Genomic DNA, 15,869 nt, shown 5'->3' with positions numbered 1-15,869 from the left:
TGGCACCATGCCTGGTACTTGGTAAATACTTGCTCAGTAAACACTCATTGAATGAAACTAGGCTGGCCATTCATCCATTCAAGAAATACTTATTGAGCGTATACTATGTGCCAGGCAGGCACTGTGCTCAGGCTTTGGGCTGCAGGAGAGAGCAAGAACAATCATTTACTGAACACCTATGTTCTGTACATAAAACATGCTTTATACATGTACACGTGTATGAAAACAAGCATTTCTCAAATACCAACTGTATGCTATATATGAAAACCTGTTTATATACATAAAACATACACATACAGGGTATGCACATACCTGTCTATGCAGGTGTTTACTGAATGCCTACTTTGTGCCCACACTGTGCTAAGCTGGGGACAACACAGGTTCCTGGAACAGATGGAGAAGAAAACCCCATTCTTATGTGCGGGGGAAGGGCCCTAACCCTGGGGGGGGGCTGGGCAGAGAGGCAGCCTTGCAGCACTAGCACAGGAGGGATGGGTGGGAGGGCAGCAGGGCTGCTTCCGGAGCCAGGGAGTCCTCGGTGCTTTCCTCCATTACCTGCCTGCTGAGTGAGTGGTCTTCACATACTGATTTAGCTACTTGCCAAAATCAGAGATCTTCCAGGGACTAACTTAATTTGGGTTCTTTTAAAATAATCAATGAGATGGAAATTTTAGAACACCAAGAGACTTAGAGCGCTGCAGGCCCGAAACTTTTTCTTTGGAGTGGACATAGTGAAAACTGAGAGCATTTCTCCCCCAGTCTCTCCCCCCTCATCTTGAACTTGACTAATTATTCAGGCCTTCTTGCCAGGATTTGTCACTCTCTTGCCGTATCCCTTCCTGGGTTTTGAAGTCAAAATGAGGACCCTTTCTGTTCATTTGTGCTGCGTGTGGGGTCCTGGGACAGGGCTCCTGTGGGCTGCTCCAGCAGCGGGTTCTAGACAGGTCACCTACATGAGCCAAGCATGCTGGCCACACCCTCCCTGGTGATTTTTTGTTTTGTTTTGTACCAGCTTTATTGAGGTATCTGGCAGACAGAATAAGGGCCCTCCAAAGATGTCCGTGTCCTAACCCTTGGAACCTGTGAATACATTACCTTCCATGGCAGAAGGGACCTTACAGATGTGACTAAGTTAAGGATCTTGAGATGGAAAGATGTTCCTGGTTTATCCTTGTTGGCCCATTATAATCACAAGGGTCTTTGTAGAAGGGGGATGGGAGGGTGACAGTCAGGAAAGAGGGTGTGCTGATGGAAAACAGAGGGCCAGAATCAGAGATCTGAAGATGCCACACTGTGGCTTTGAAGGTGGAGGAGGGCCCACCGCCAGGAGCTGGAGAAGGGATTCTGCCAGGGGCCTCTGCAGGGAGTGTGGTCCTGCTGACATCTTACTTTCAGCCCCTGAAACCCATTCTGGATTTCTGATCTCCAGAAATACATTTGTGTTGTTTTAAGTTGCTGCATTTGTGGTACTTTGTTACAGCAGCAGGAGGAAACCAATATATCTCTTTATTTTTTAATTTTTATTGATTGATTGATTTTAGAAAAAGAGGGGGGGAGAGAGAAAAGGAAACATTGATTTGTTGTTTCACTTATTTATGCATTCATTGGTCGATTCTTGTATGTGCCCTGACCTGGGATTGAACCCAAAACTCTGGCATATTGGGACAACGTTCTAACCAACTGAGCTACCCAGTCAGGGCACAAGGTATATGTTATGTACCTTAAAATCCACCCATTTCAAGTGGATTTAGTCACTTTATCAAGTGGCACAGCCATGACCATAGTACAGTTTTAGAATATTTTCATCACCAGTAAGATCCCCCGTTTCCAGTTACAGATAATCTCTGTCCTCAGCCCTAGGTAACCACTAATCTCCTTTTTGTCCCTATAAATTTGTATGTAAACTTGCCTTTGGGGCATTTCATGTAAGTGGAATCATATGGCATGTGGTGCCTTGTGTCTGGCTTTCTTCACTGAGCATCGCGTGGAGGTTCATCCACACTGTCAAGGGCATCGGCACTTTGTTCCTTCACTGTGGGAGAGGATTCCACTATATGGATGGGCCACGTTTAGGTTGTTTGCAGTTTGGGGCTTTTATGAATAATGCTGCTCTGAGCCTCCATGTGCCAGTGTTTGTGTGAACTCAGATTTCCATTCTCCTGGGTATATGCCGGGGAGTGGAAGCTGCTGGGATGTGTGGAATTTTGTGTTTAACTTTGAGAAACTGCCAAACTGTTTTCCACGGTGGCCACACTATTTTTCATTCTCACCAGCAATCTATGGCGGCTCCCTCTACCTGGCTCTTAATTCTCCAAGGATGACAGGTAGCAAAAGGGGCCAAGTACATGCATGGACATGTGTGTGTTCCCATGTGTGTACCTGGAGAGCATTTGCAAGGTGTCATTTCCGCTGCTTGTAATTGGCTGAGGCAGGTGAGGAGGAGAGCTGCTCTCTTTTCTGGGCCTTGAAGAACTAAGCGGTTCCAGCTTCTCCTGCCCACTACCCCCTGCCCACCGCATAAGCCCCACAACTCAATAAATAAATAGTTGTTGGGATTCCAGACACGTGAGCCTTAATCCATCCTACATTCTCTTGTTACCAGGTTTGTTTTGGGCATTGGCCAAAATTTGGAGTTTTGCACTGGGTGAGACCCGATATTGGTACTTTGAATGTAAACAATGAGGCAGAAAGTGTGGAGCGCTGAGACACTTGGACGAGACTCGGGCTCCTCCCCATGCCCATCTCCTTTCCCCCAGCAGGCCTGCCACCAGGCTGGCACGCCGCCTCCTGGGTTCCAGCTTCTGCTTGTGAGTTCTGCTTCCCTGCTTGTCTGAGCAAGTCTAGACTCCCCATTGGGTGGGGTGGGGGCTGGAGCAGACATAGAAGGGTCAGTCTGTAGATAGCTGTCTACCTGGACGGGTCAGGGGGAGGTCTTCTGACCCTGCTGGGGGGTGTGATTGGCAGGATGGGATCCAGCTCGAAAGCCTGGGCATTCATCCCGGGCTCAGTGGGCAGCAGGATACTCCCTCTTCCTCAGTGACAAGTCAGTGGGACACAAGCTTAATTTTGGACAGAGATCTTACAGTAAAGGAACCCAAGCATTACATATTCTGTTTGTCACAACATGTGGGGCAGGGCCATCGAGACTTTAGTGACTCACTTAAGTTCTATTTGATCCCATGAAAAAAACAGTGAGTAATTCATGGTAACTGTCAGAGGTCATCAGGCCTTTGAGGAGAACCTTGACCATGGGGTAGGGTTTGCAGACCACTACTGATGACCAGGTTGTAGAGCAGGAACCTGGAGCTGACGAGGCCTGGGGGCGTCTCACCAAGGGCCTGTCCATCCCCAGCCAGACAGGCAGCCACCTAGGACATAGCCCTGCACCCACAAGGATGTGAGTGGGAGGGCATTGGCTGAGCTGAGCCCAGTGTCTGAGGAACGTGGCTGCCAGTTGAGCCGTTGATGGGTGGGAAAGGGAAAGACTCGGCGACTCAGAGACGACGATCTGGGTCAGCAGAGTGGCCGAACCCTAAAGGTGGGCTCGAGGGACCCAAACCCTGATCAGTAGATGGTGTTACTGCCATTTTTGAGGATGAAGAAACTGAGGCTCAGAGAGGCTAAGCAACTTGTCTAAGGCCACACTGTGAGTGAAAGTTGCAGTCAGAAATTCAGACTCCAGGCTGTTTCTGGAATCACAGTCCCCTTGCAAGATGCTCTTGCTTTAGAAATGAATGAGATATAAACAAAACAACACAAAACTGAGCATGAATGAATGTGCTCGTGACAGCTTGCTGGGTCCAGGAGAGGACAGGTATTTTTACAAAGCACTCTGCCACCTAGGTCCGCATCAGGAAGGGGGACTGCCTGCCTTTCATTGCACAGCCAGCAGCTGCCACTGCCTGTGTCACCAGCCGTGGCCTTGTTTACAGGCAGTAGAGAGGGTGAGAAACCGCACCAGGCCATAGGCCTGGAAGGCTCCCTTTACTCTGCCAGGAAACACTGAGGCTCCCTTTTCAAGACACCCTGTGAGATGCAGCACAAATGCAGAAAGTACATACAGAACTATTCTGTGGCTGACACTTCTCAGTGGATTTATTAGTGTGTAATTAATGCGTTACATTAAAACCAAGGTAAGTTTATTTGTAAATGTCAGGGGGAAGAAAGCAGAGAACCCTGTGCTTGTCCTGGGCCCCCTGCCTCCTGACTGTGACCCTGGGGTGTCATTTCTCTTCTTGGAACCTCAGTTTCCAACTTCTGTGAAATGGGAAGATTGGCCTGAAGATCGCTAAAATCTATCCTGCAATGAACTCTCTGCTCGTTGTAATCATAAGTGCTGTCAGTTTCTGTTCAGTGTTGAGAGGTTATATCCGTAGACTTTCTCCGATGGTGAGGGTGAAGTGTGTGCAGGTGGCCATTTTTCAATTAAAACAGAAAAAAGCTGTAATTTACACAGCAAAGGCTTAACTCTGAGCCAATTCATGCCTTAGATGGGTGTTAGGAAGCTTCTGGAAGGGCCTCATAATCATCGTGGGGAAGGGGCTTGTTTGTGAGGTTCTTTCAGCAGTTACTTCACCCAAGAGGAGTGGGAGTTTTGACCTCAGTGGACAGGATGTGGGTCACAGGCCATGAGGGGTCCCCTTGTCCTCGTGTTTATGGTGTCAGCTGGGATTGTAAAACCACCTGCCATCACATCAGGTGGGCTGTGCAGGTGCCTGCGGCTGGGAGCATCTCATCCGCGGGGTTGAACTAGAGGGCTCCTGTGGAGAAGCAGGTCTGAGCCAGGTGACAGTGGCTTTGCGAGGTGTTAGAGGGCCTCTCATCAGCATGCTGCCAGAAAGGCCACCTGGCTCTTGGTGGGCCTGCCTAGTGCCCGCAGGCAGAGTGTGGTTCTTGACTTCCTGCAGGGAAAATTTCACGACAGAGTCCCGATGACTATGAGGGAATATTTGTTAAAGGTGGGAATAGTAAAACCAGAAAGGCCCCAGCACAGTGGCAGCCACGGGAAGCCGCCACAGTGCCTGACCTTAACTCTCCTTGCTGGATTGCGGGGGGGGGGGGGGGGGGGGGGGGGGGGGGGGGCGCTGCCCTAGCTCTCCGGGAAGTTACAAGAGAAAAGGAGGCCTTGGGGTCACGTTCAGGGGACTAGCCTGCAATGAGCTGTCTCTACCCATTGCTGCCCTGGTTGTAAGTCTCATGGGGTCCCTCAGAGTTTAGGAGATATGTGCCTGTGGGGAAGAAGAGGGGAAAGGGAATGGCGGGGTGTGAGGTGTGTGCTCCCCAGAGGGAGATCACGCACTGGGTCCTTTGTCTTGAGGTTTTTATTTCTCTCTTGCAGGCGGGAATCTTAGGGGAGGTCTCAGGGGAGGGTTTCAACAGAATATTCCTGTTTTCTAGGTGTGCTCCTTCAGGGTCATGGTCTTCACTGATCGGTCAGTGTCAGGGGAGGGGGTCGTCAGTCATCACAGCTGGTCCTGGTGTTGCCCACCTGGTTTTGCTGCTTTTCTGAGTCTGGAGCTGAAATACAACTAAGGCCTAGGTGTTATTTCTAGGGAGGCAACCTGTATCTGCTATAATTGCTCTGTCAGTTTGTTCTGCTATCTGCCTCAGTTTCCCCATTCCACTTGTCCTGGCTTACTGGCCCGTCTCAGTAATCTGTAGGCAGCTCAGGGTCATTGAAGGATTTGTGTTTTAGAAAAGGTGGCAGCACAGAGATGGAGGGGGAGGGACTGGAGTCTGTGCGTGAACTTGGGGCCTGCAACCTCTCAGGTGCCATCAGAACCACCAAGTCAGATGCAGTGGCAGTCGGGGCAGGACGCGTGTAGCAACCAGAAGCTTCTCGTTGGCCCACTGAGGGTGGTGTCAGTCAGTGCTCCGGGTCGCAAGTGACAGAAACCAAACTCAGGCTAGTTTAGGTTAAAAAAATTAATTGCGTTAAGTCACTCAACAGTCAGATATGGTTCATCCAGGTCCCTGCTTTCCTCCCTCATTTCTCAGGGGTCTCGCCCTTTGAGATGGCGGGAGGCTGCCAGCGGCTTGGGTTCAGGCTACACCCTCTCGTTACCATCCTGCGGGGGGGGGGGGGGGGGGGGGACGGACGACACACAAAAAGTACTTCTTTTCCTGGGGCTTTAGCCTAAATGCTAGAAAAGGCCCTTATTGGTCAGTTAGGGCCACATACCTGTTCTGGAACCTGGAGAGGACTCTTATTGGCCCTTTGGGTCACATGCCTGTTCTGGAAGCAACTATTGGTTCTGGAAGATTTTGTGCTGATTGCCCTCCCCTGAGTTACGTGCTGGCCCTTGGAGCATGTGGAGGGAGGGTTGAGGATGCCCCATAGGAAAACTGGGTGGCATCCTAGAAGGGGCATGGAAGCTGTTGGCTGTGCATTGCAGGGAGCTCAGTGCTAAGATTTTTGTTTCCCCTTTAGGGTTAGGGTTAGGGTGAGAGCTAAGCACCAACTTTCCTTTGACCTAGTCAGAGAGGCTCCTGTCACAGTGGTGACCTGAACTTGGATGGAGTGAGAGCCCTTGGAGCCACTGCCACGGGAATCAGTCTGCCTCCTCCACTCCCTCCCTCTCCTCCAGCAAACATTTGAGTCCTAGTCTCTCTTCTGCATCCCTCAGAATTTTGTTTGCATTTTTCATGCCCCTTCCTCCTGCCCAGGGGTGGTGGTCAGAGTGTTTAACTTTGGGCTCCCATCAGAGCACTTTCTGGAAGCCTCCGCAGTGCCTGATGTTAACCCTTTCCTTGCTGGACGCTGGGGGAGGTCTGGGAGCGCTGGAGGAGGGCCCCTTGAGGAGAGGGCTCTGCACAGAAGCTATTTCCCAACCTGTTTGAGTATTTCAGTGTTTTACCAAGTGGTGCAGCGGCGCTGGGGTGAGCAGCCCTGTCACTTCCTGCTGGCAGGGTGGGGCTGGAGTCGGCTGCTCGCACTCCCACCCCTCCCCCACCCCGCCTCCCACACCCGCAGGTGATCTTCAGGGGCCTGTCACTGCCTGAACGCGCCATTGATTTTTGTGGACCTCGATTGAGAAAAGCAGGGGAGACTGCTCTGGAAACCCCGGCTCCCCCCTGCTCACCCCACGCTCGCAGCTGGCGCTGCACAAGCCCAAGGTGGTTCCTCTGAGGTTTGACCAGGCCACCTCTGCCCACACTCACGGTCTTTGCACCTGAGCAGTTCAGGTTGATAGGCCTCGGAGAATGTGCAGATGTTTGGCTTTAATTAAGGAAGTCTGGGGTGGGGAACAGGCAAAGCTGCTGCTTGTTTGTTATTCCTGGGGGACCCTGGGAAGGGTGGGGGTGACATGGGGCCTCCAGCCCCATCAAGGCACCTGGTCCTCCAGGGTAGGTCAGCTGGCCCAGGGTGGCCTGTGGGTACAGAAGGCAGTGAGTAAGGCAAGAGGGTACACACTTTGGAGGTTTCTGCAGGCCAGAATCGGGGTGATCGGGGTATGGAGCAGGCGATGAGGATGGCGTCTACCACCTGAGTGATAACTACCACCCCTTAGGACTTCCTGCTGGCCGGCCACAGTGCCCTTCTCAGTAATTCTCACCATCTTTGTGGTAAATATGATCGTCCCCACTTTACATCCAAGAAAACTGAGCCTGGACATGCTATGAAATGTGTCTAAGGTCACCCAGCTGTTATGTGGCAACTTGTGTGCATCAGGCTCCCAAGTGTGCAAAACCACCCATCTGTATAGTGTTCAAGGTGTTCTTAGAAGACCCCACAAACCGGTTTTGAGGATAGGTGAGTCCTATAAACGAGGGCCCTTAGACTATTAAATGAGATTTTATCCTGACTAGCAGAGCCTGCATGTTGGTTGGAAGAGGGAGAGGAAAAGGTGTGTGGGGGGAAGAGGGGGCAGCGATGAGCAGCTTGGGGAAGAAAAGGAGCCCAGGAGTCCAGAGTTCCTGCCCCAGGCCTGCCCGCAGCATCATGGGGCCATAGCTGAGTCATACCACTTCTAGGAGCTGGTTTCCTTTTCAGTGAAATGAGGGCAACCACCACAATAATAGCGTTTATTGTGGGCTTCCTTGGTGCTGGCTCCAGCTCTGGGATGCCAGGACCCAGATGCGTGTGGATTAGGGCTTCTGCCCTTGGGTGCTCAGTGCTGTACAGGAGGCCTTGGATGGGAGGTTCTGGGGAACTGCAGGGTGCTCTGCCATTGGGGGCAGGAGGGAGAGGAGAAGCTGGTGTCCTGGCTGTGGCTTCAGGGCCCTGCAGCCATCTGATTGTAGTCCCTGCCTCCAGAGGGAGGGACCCTTTAACAAGGGGACTTCTTCCTCCAGCCCTCATAGTGCTTCTCCCTGTCCACCCTCCCCCCAACCCTGCTGCTCACAGAAATCACGGACCTTCCTAGGAAAAATGCCGGGTTCCCAGCTGTGCAGCACAGTCACCTGGGAGCTTTCTGCGAGCACCATTCCTCGTTCTAGGGAAAGCTGTTTTTAAAAAGCTCCCAGGACGATTCTGAGCCACAGCTTGCTTCTCCTGGGACCCACCACCAGTTCCTGCCGCAGAGATGGATTCATTAGGGCTGGGAGAGGCTCTAGAGAGAATCTGTGCAGGGGCTGTGCAGCTGCTGCCCCCTCTAGAAGCATCCCAGCCCCCAAGAGGGAAAAGGGGTGTGCCCTTTGCAGATGTGCAGGGCCCCACACTGTGCAGCGAGTGCTCCCAGGAGGTCCCCAGAGCTCCGTGCACGCTCCTGTGTGCTGCTAGCTGGCGAGGAAAGCAGGTTCGCGCAGCAGGGCCCCAGGCTTCCGATGGGTGCTGCCTCCTCCCTGCCCTGTGACTGGCCTGGATCCAGGCTCCTGGACTTTGTAGGGCTGGGCTCACGTGAGCTGGTACACTACCTCCAAGTTTCCCAGTGCCTACTGCCCCATGGCATTTTCTGATGGAACTCAGTGACAGCCAGTCCCAGGCCTACCTGGCACAGAAATCCAGGCGTGGCCAGCCCAGCAGGAGGACAGGGTAGTTTAGAATCAGAATTTAAACCTGACAGAGGTTGGCGATCTGGCAGAAGTGATGCCCACTAGGACACTCTTTATGGTTCAGAATCAGATTTTTCTAACATTTATACACAGATTTGGTTTAGTTGCTGCTTCTAAAGAAATCCTATTTCTTGAAGTTATACTAGGGACCAGTATTTCTGAGCAGTCTCATCATAAATTCGTAAGGATTACAGATGAAACAGCGAGACACATTAGCAAATGACTTGGTCAGGCTCTGTGCAACTCCAGGGTTCATTGCTGTGCACAGGGATGGAGCCTAGTTCCATGTATGTAAAAGCAGACCTGGGCTATCCAGACAGTGGCCACTAGCCACCTGGGGCTATTTAGGTTTAAATTAATTAAAATTGAGTAAAATAAACTCATTCACACTAGCCAGAGTTGAGGTGCTCAGCAGCCACATATTGGGCAGTGCAGCTGCAGAGCAGCATCTTCATCGCTGCAGAATGTTCTGTCAGACAGTGCTGAGGGGCCACATGGCCCTGATGGGGTCCCTGGGCCAGGCCTTATGGCTGAGGATGATTAGAGGGGGGGACACTGTGACCCTTGAGTGTCCACAGTGAGAGTGACCAGCCTTCCTGGGTTGCCGGGGACTGGCTTTGCTAAAGCTGGGAAATGTCTTGTAACGTGGGATGAGTTGGTCACTGTGTTCCCTGCACAGTTTCCACGTAGTTGTCACATTGCGCTCAGGTCCATGTCACAAAGAGTTTCATAGAGTTACTCAGAGGTCAGGGGAGAAGCTAGTTGAATAAGTGACTGTCATTCAGGTAGAAAGGAGCACCTGGTAAGATGTTCCCAGCAGGGACCCCCATCTAGACCAAAGTCTCCCTGAAGGGCATCCACCTGAACTGAGAACCCACACCTCGGAAGTAGTTCACCAGGTGGAGGAGATTGGAGCCAAATGACCATCCCTGGGTAGTTCGGCGTCGGGCAGCTTGGTAGCTGGTCCTGGTTCTGCTGTGATCTGACCTTCTGACCCCTTCCTTCCACGCTTCAGATTCACTCACCTGTAAAGTCAGGCAGGTAGACCAGATACCCAGAAATAATAGTCTATACCTCTACCAATGGCACTTTTTCAAGTAAATACTGGCATGTCTTTAAAGGCCATAAATCTTTACACTGAGAAAGTGTTTGTTTCATAATCACTTCTCTGTTATTTCAGAAATACCATTTTTACCTTGCTCATCTGTTAATGAGTTTCTCTCCATTTCTCTCCACTATTGAAAAAAGAAACACACAATAGTACACAATAACATTGTTATTAGTTTAAAGAGATGATTGGTTAAAGCTTCGAATTATTTATTTTGAATATTTATGTTAAGCACCCTACCATGTAGTCTCTTCCTTTCCCCTAAAATATCTGAGAATTCGTAAGGGTAAAGGCAAATTTTTCACCTGGGCATAGAGTTACAGGTACTATAGCTTCATAAAAAAACATCTTTTAAGGTTTATAAGCAGTAGCTCATGATACTATGGAATAGTTATTATAAATAGGTAACAGTTATTGAGTATTTAGTATATATTAGCCACTGTTCTGGGAGAAAATTTTATTAAAAAATGATTAAGGATTGTTGGAAGTACTGCAGAGTTCTTGTAATTGAATGGGATTATGGGTGTAAGTTTATAATTTTATAAACAGGGATAGAATGAATCATGGCTAAGAAAAACCAGCAAATAATAAAGAAGCTAATAAAATTACAAGGTGAATTCACTGAGGAGGAGTAATTATTTGAGTTATATTTTTGTTTAATTAACACTTATTAAGTGTCTTCTGGGTAGCAGGCACTGTTAGGTAGTTTTACATCTGCTATTTTATTTAATTACAATGAGTTCTCTTCCAGATCAGATTTCCCATGGGCTTCCTTTGACTAATGAGTTATCCTAGCCCAGTGCTCCTGAGTCCCGTTTGCTATTACAATTACCTGGGGAGCGTCAGAAAACTCTGGTGCTGGGGTTCCGTCCTCAGAGAGGCTGTTTAATTGTGCAGGGTCGGGACCCAGCAGCAGTATCTTTAAAACTCTCCCTCCCTCCTCCGTGAACTCTGGTTAAGCCAGAGCAGGAAGCACTCTGACTATGTGAGATGTTATTTCACTTGCAGGAGAATGTCCACCTGAACTCTTCGGCAATAAGCAACTATTGCAGGCTTCAGGAGGGAGTTTGCTGGGCCAGGTGGAATAAGTAAAACACCTGCTTTCCTTTGCCTGTTTCCTGTTAACTGGGATGTGGGAAGTGTTGGGAGAATTATAGAACGAAGCAGGCTAGAAAATGTTGCCCTGAATGTCACAGGCTCAGAATTTCCAGGTGCACTCAATTTGTTGCCTGGGTTTTGCTGTGATATTTATCAGAAACATGTCAGTGACTTGCATTATAAGTGGTTTTGTTTATTTGTTTGTTTTTCAGATAAAAGGAGTATCTGCACTAGAGGTAGTTCCTTTTAATGAAATACATACGTACAGGGTACAGATCTGTGCATAAAGGATTTTTAATAGGGCACAGGGAACGATGCAGAATTCTTTGGGTGGAGGGGTAATAGGTCGAAATGGCTTCTTTAAAAATCATCTTTGATGTCATAGTAAAGTTGGTTCATATCAAAACATTAAAAAATATGAAGGACTTAAATGATTTGGGGTGCTCATCTTTTCTTTGAAAAATTGTTAGAGTCTTTGATCACATAATAGAGAATTAACCCAAAAAATGATCCATAGTGAAGAACATATCCAGTTCCTAAAAAAATTCCTGGTCATCTTCATAAATAGATTTGTGTCAGTGGGAATTTTGGTCCTGCCTAGGAAATCCCAGGAGTCGTGAAGGTTATGGTGTGATTGGTGGTCAGATAAAGGAAAGCTGCCATTAGACCTGCCAACATTAAGCATTTTCCCCTAAAATATGCAGTGTTTCTGGTAAGGGTGACTAGATAGCCTTCCACTAAAGAATATGCCCTTTTAAGAACATTATATTGCATTTGCTGAGAGATCTTGCGCAAGTCATATCATTCTTTTGGACTTGGGGTTCCTCATTGGCATAATGAAGGGATTGTCAGTTTTTAGTGACACGAAGCCCTGGTGTCACCGTGAGAGCACTGGGGAGGAGTGTTGAACTGGCATGTCTCTGGGTCTCCTGTCCTGGCCTCAGACAGAGCGGCTCTCTGGAGTGGGGGCGAGGAGGGGAGCACTGGGTGGACGTTCATTTGCAGAGAGAAGAAACCATTTCAGTTCTGCATGCATTTTTGAGGACCTACTATGTGTCAGGCATAGATCTTGTTGCTGGGGACACCAAGGTGACCAAAACACAGTGTCAGCCCTCAGGTAGCTTAATGTCCTGGAGGAGATAGGGGCACAGACAATTCCAGCATTTCTTCACCTTTGTCAGGGACTGGGTGAGAGAAGGGGGACAGTCAGGGACTGGGTGGGAGGACGGGGACAGTCCCGATGAAAGACTGATTGTATATGTGAGCCCTGGATATCTTTTTTAGAAACAGATGACAAGTAGGGACAGCTCCCTTGTTGAGTCACTGCCCAGTCACTCCTGAGGGAAAAAGAAAGAGGGAGGAGTAGGGCCCACGTGGATGGCTGGGACTTCCCTTGTGCCCTGGAGTCCACTCAGGGACTTCGGCATGCTGGTGAAAGGGTTGTCAGGGAAAGAGGAGGACCTGGGCTCTCAGGAGGCTACAGAATCAGCGCCTGGGGGCTGGGAGGGACCTTGGGAGGTCATCTAGTCCAGGCAAATGACCCTGGCTGGCCTACCTCCCTACATAACCAGGTCTCCGTATCCTACATCTCTCCTCCCAGATCTTGGGCTTGACCAAGTGAACTAGCAGTTTAGCCTGTGGGCCTTTAAAATTTCACTTGGATCCCCTCCTGCCTTTGCTGGGCAATTTCTAACTTGTATTTTAGTTCTCAGCTTAGATATCACCTCCCTGGGGAAGCCTCTCTTGCACCCATCACTTTCCATTCCCTGCTGAGTAACTAAATACCCTTTTCTGTGACTATCTAACACTGGTATTCACCCCTATTGTATCACTTTTTCATTCTCTGCTGTAATTGCTTGTCTGCCTGTAATTGCCGCTAATCCATGAGAGCTCCTGGGTGGCTGGGACGGTTTAACTCCTGGATTTCTCTCCAAGGCCACATGCGTGGTGCATCACAGGTGCTCTGTAGATGATTCTTGAACGAATGAATGAGTATCTTCACTTGCCAGCAGAGGCTGCAGGAGCTCAGAGAGGATGGAACCCATGGTGGGAGTCTAAAGAGGAGACAAAAATCAGCAAGAGTTTCTAGGTCCATAGTCCAGGGCTTTTCTGCCCATATTGTGGAAGTGAAAAAAAAGTCACCCTTGGTTGGAGATGACCACTTTCCTTCTAGGGGAGCTACACTCTGTCTCCTGGGGTTACCTCTAAGTGATGCAGTGCCCAGCTTGCTCTTCATGTTCTTTGTTTTTTTTTAACCCTTACCCGAGGACATACTTAGAGAGAGGAAGAGAGAGAGAGAGAGAGAGAGGGAAAGAGAGAGAGAAAGAAACATCAATGTGAACGAGAGACATCAATCAGTTGCCTACTATATGCTCCCTGACTGGGGATCAAACCCGCAACCCAGGTATGTGCCCTACCAGGAGTCGAACTGGCAACATTTCAGGGCACGGGCTGATGATCACCAGCTGAGCCACTCTGGCCGGGCTCTTCATGTTCTTAAAACAACAAAAAGCGTTTTGTGAGCGTGAGCTGGTGCTCTCATTCTCATTTCTAGCACGTCTGCCCCAGGCCCTAAAACTTTTCCTGAGAGAGGAGCTTCTCCCTATTTTCAATTTTATAAATGTGCTCAAAGAATCAGAAAGAAAGAAAAAATCCTTTATGTAACTGGAAGATACAGCAGGAGGAGTCAGGAAAACCATAACCATGTTTCTGGGCCTCTGTGTGTGTGTGTGTACATGTGTGCTCGCACACCCTTGCAGGGGGTGGGGTGTGTTGCATACATTTGAGGGCACAGCTAGTGAGTATGCTTGGATGGTTGTTACATGAAATCCCCTCTTTCTCTGGCCACTGAGCAGTTCCGTGATTATTATTTAAAAGGGAATTTAAAATCACACTCAGGCAGCAAGGACAACAAAAAAACCCAAAAACAAAGCGTTGCTGTCAAAAGCAGCAGAAGTGGTCGGAGCGATCGGCCCGCGGTGTTCTCCCAGGACAGTCAGACAGACGTGGCCCCAGATCTTTCGTGAATAAAATGAGGCAGGTCAAGTGGCTCCCTGTAGTTTCGGCACCGGATGAAAACCAGAGAGAAAACACAAAGGCGGCTGGAGATTGAATCAGAGCGAAGGCCAGCAAAGGCCTTGTTTCTCTCCCGTGCGGCAGTGGGGTCCCTAGACGCGGCCGACCTTGCTGTCTTCGCGCTGCAAGCTGGTGCACGTGTTCGAATGGGATGTGAACTATGGTTTTTATGAAAGCTCCCTTTGATTCATAAGTGTCTGTCAAAATCTCCCTGTAAGACTTGAGTGTGACAGGGGTGGTGTAATGCACATGTTTGTTTTCCTCCCTCCGCAGGGTAGAAACCTAAAACAGGAAGTGATTCAGGGGTAGAATGACTAACACCAGTTCAAAGTCAAGTTGAGCGGAGCATGTTGCATGGGACCGAGACGTGCTGCTGTAGCCCCGAGTTCCAGCATCCTTTAGCTTAGAATTCTGGGCCCCCTCCCCCCCATTCCTGGGACAGTGCAGTCCAGCCAAACTGTCCCTCAGTCAGAGGAGTTTGGTTTGGGCCTTTGCTCTTCACTTACTATGCAACCTTTAGCAAGTTACTGAACTTCTCTGAATCTTCATTTTTTATTCATGATGCATAAGGCTGTTCTGAACATTAAATGAGAAAAATGTGAAACATGCTCTGTGAACTCTAGTGGTCTGAAGTGTTGAAATTCAGAGTTGGCATTTCCAGGCCGTGTCTTTGGTGTGGGGAAAAATAATGGTGGCTAGGATTTATTGGGGGGCTTATTGTGTGCTGAGGTCTGTTGTTGCTTAATCTTTGCCGCATCTCTGTTTTGCAGGAGAAGAAACTGAAGCCTGGAGTTTGAGTAATTCGTTCAAGGTTACCACGTTGGTAAGTAACAGAGCCTTATTTGAGCATGGCCGTCTGGCTTCGGCCCCGGCACTCTGCACCACTCCGCTATGAAGACAAATTAAAGTGGGTGGTGATATTAGGTAGGACATAGATTTCAGTACAACAGAAACAAGAGCCTTCTGCCTCTGTTAAAGTCTGAATCCACTGGCATTCTTTCATTCACTCCAAGAATATTTATCAAGATTCTGCAAGGTTATCAGGTCAAATGATTAATTTAAGTAAAAACTGTACCCTTGGAGGACACTCCCAGCCTCCTACCATCAGTCATAATAATAGCTAACATTTATTGAATGTCTTTGAATAGCAGACTCTGTGCTAAAAGCTTTGTCTGAATGATCTTGTTTAAACTTCACAACAGCCCTAGAAAGTTGTGGTTTAAAGAGAAGTAACTTGCCCAAGTTCACTCCACTGGCAAATGGTTGTCTTAGTTCATTCAGGCTGCTGTCACAGAATACTGCAGACTAGGGGCCCTGTAAACAACAGGAATTTAATTCTCACAGTTCTAGAGGCTGACAAGTCCAAGTATCAAGTTGCTGGCAGATTTGGTGTCTGGTGAAGGCTCACTTCCTTCTTCATAGATGGCCATCTTTTTGTTATAACCTCACATGGTAGAGGGGCTGAGGGAGCTCTCTGGGATCTCTTTTATAAGGGCAGAAATTCCATTCATAATGGCTCCATCTTTGTGACCTAATCACCTCCCAAAGTTCCCACCTCCAAATCCCATCACACTGGGGGTTAAGTTTCAACATA

The 15,869-nt window shown here is 49.0% G+C and overlaps 1 protein-coding gene across 4 annotated transcripts in view; it reads left to right on the top strand.

Moving 5' to 3' along the window:
- The window catches only part of CYRIB (CYFIP related Rac1 interactor B), a 124,394-nt gene that overhangs the window by 22,639 nt on the left and 85,886 nt on the right, over nt 1-15,869 (top strand). For all 4 annotated transcript variants that reach the window (XM_081116391.1, XM_081116390.1, XM_081116389.1 and 1 more), the window contains one exon: nt 15,046-15,098. The gene's annotated coding sequence lies outside the window, so the exon portion shown is untranslated. The remainder of the gene's footprint in view (nt 1-15,045; nt 15,099-15,869) is intronic.

This window comes from Miniopterus schreibersii, assembly GCF_964146895.1.
Source record: "Miniopterus schreibersii genome assembly, chromosome: 17".
NCBI lineage: Eukaryota > Metazoa > Chordata > Mammalia > Chiroptera > Miniopteridae > Miniopterus > Miniopterus schreibersii.
The sequence above is the reverse complement of the archived record's forward strand: the minus strand, read 5'-3'. Positions and strand labels throughout refer to the sequence as shown.